This window comes from Palaemon carinicauda, chromosome 36 (assembly GCF_036898095.1).
Source record: "Palaemon carinicauda isolate YSFRI2023 chromosome 36, ASM3689809v2, whole genome shotgun sequence".
In the NCBI taxonomy this organism is placed as follows: Eukaryota; Metazoa; Arthropoda; class Malacostraca; order Decapoda; family Palaemonidae; genus Palaemon; species Palaemon carinicauda.
Window position 1 is genome coordinate 18,811,771 of NC_090760.1, and position 2,500 is coordinate 18,814,270.

Below are 2,500 nucleotides of genomic sequence, written 5' to 3' on the forward strand. Positions count from 1 at the left end.
ATAATAATAATAATAATATATTGTGCCATTGAAATTCATAGTTAAATTCAGATTAGGTTTAAAATGACTAAATTATAATCAAATGACATTCTCTTTATCTTATATATTACATTTCTACTTTAATATCATAAACAAATTTCAAAATGAAAAAAAGCAGAAATTAAAACTTGAACAGGAAAAAATAAACACCCACACAGAGAGACTGGAGATCGTGGGAGTACATTTTTGGTATTAATATAATGCAGATTATATTATATATATATATATATATATATCTATCTATATATATATATATATATATCTATCTATCTATCTATCTATCTATCTATCTATCTATCTATATATATATATATATATATATATAAATATATATATATATATATATAAGACCTAAATAAGACAAAAAACAAACTCTTACATGGATACAGGCCTTGGTAAGTAAGGGGTGGGGGGGGGGGGTAGGGGGCTGCCGAGGACCTCGTATAAAGAACACGGGGAGGTGAGGAAGATGGTGGAAGAGAGAGATGGGGGAATGGGGAATTGAGGGTGGGGGGGGGGAGTGACGCGGGGGGGGAGTGACGCGGGGGGGGGAATTGTTTGGAGGTGGTCGAGTGGTAATAGAGATAACCAATAATGAGACGTCTTTCGCTATCAAAAGGCAAAGGGAACAACATTAATTTCGATTTAAGTGGATTGTGATTGGTGTCCCGGGAGAGAAAGAGAGAGAGAGAGAGGGGGAGAGAGAGAGGGGGAGAGAGAGAGAGAGAGAGAGAGAGAGAGAGAGGAAATTTAAGTGGATTGTGATTGCTTCTTCTTCTTCTTCTTCTTCTTCTTCTTCTTCTTCTTCTTCTTCGAGAGAGAGAGAGAGAGAGAGAGAGAGAGAGAGAGAGGAGGGAAATTTAAGTGTATTGTGATTGCTGCTGCTTCTTCTTCTAGAGAGAGAGAGAGAGAGAGAGAGAGAGAGAGGAGGGAAATTCAAGGGGATTGTGATTTCTGCTTCTTCTTCTTCTTCTTCTAGAGAGAGAGAGAGAGAGAGAGAGAGAGAGAGAGGAAATTTAAGTGGATTGTAATTGCTTCTTCTTCTTCTTCTTCTTCTTCTTCAAGAGAGAGAGAGAGAGAGAGAGAGAGAGAGAGAGAGGTGCGGAAATTGCACGCTTTCAATTTGTTGCATTCACTCGAAGTTCAAGACTTCCCCGTCGGCAGAAAGGAAGAACGTCATAGTTTTTTCTAAGTATTACAAAAATGCAATGAAAGAAAAAAGATGAAAATAGGTAGGTAGGTCAAGGATTTCCCCCAGCGTTACGTAAGTCTACGTAATAATCAGGTTAATTTTGTAGGTGCAAGAACACATAAGTAAATTTTCCCCTAACGTAATATCAGATAAATTTTATAGGTCACATTTATATAAAGTTGGAAGGAAAACCTGTGGTACAGATTGACTGTTTAAAAACACTTTAGCTGGAATCACACTAGGCTGGTTTTTTTTTTTTTTTTTTTTTTTTTTTTTTTTTTTTTGAGGTTTTCGCCAACCACCAGCAGCGAGCCGTTGCTGCTGAAAATGGGAAACCGGGAGCTTGTTGCACCGAGATATTGACTTCCCGACTGGACGGGAAGCAGCGAGCACAAACCACGAGCATGACTTCCGATGTAAACAAACAAGATGGCTGCTGCAAATAGGACGTGCTCTTTCTTGGCAATCTTGAGTCCAACAAGCCTCAAAGATAATACAAATCTGCTTTGTTCATCCTGAAGTAGTTGTAGAATTCTTCAATTCACGTAATATTTCGAGAATACATATTACTGCAACAGCCAGAACATGTATGCCTATTTGCTCCTCGAACCGCAAGATGGTAGTGTGACGCTACAACACTTTCGCTCGCAAGGATATCCTGGTGGTTGGCGAAAACCTCAAGCAAGTTATGACTATAAATGTAATTGTAGCAAAGAATTGGAGGCAAAACCATTTTACAAAATGATTGTGCAAAAACACATATGCCCGTTGATATGCCCAACCAGTTTTTCGCAACGTGAACTTTTCAAGGTTTGAGATAAGTAATAAAATACTTTAACAAAGACACGCAAACAGTTTTCTTATTTTTTCTGATCTGATAAAATACTTTTGTTTATGTGGATGTATGGATTTATTTTCATTTAGCTAAATAAATACATATTCATCATTTTATTCGCGTTTTTGCTAATCTCTATTCTATGGGCGATTTATTCAAACTGTAGTACTTTAAATTTTTTTTTTTTTTTTTACAAAAGGTGACATCTAAAGATTTTAAAGGTCACTCATGAATGGCAGAAGCAAAGAACAGTGACAATGGCCTAGAGGCAGACCATATATACATATATGATCAGCGCCCCAGACCTCTCTATCCAAATTATGACCAAGGAGAGCCAGGTAATGGCTTCTAATGACTCCTCAGGTAGACCTAGAGGCCCCCTCAAAACCCCATATCCTTAGCTGACAAGGATGGTGAAGTTGCAGACACTACAA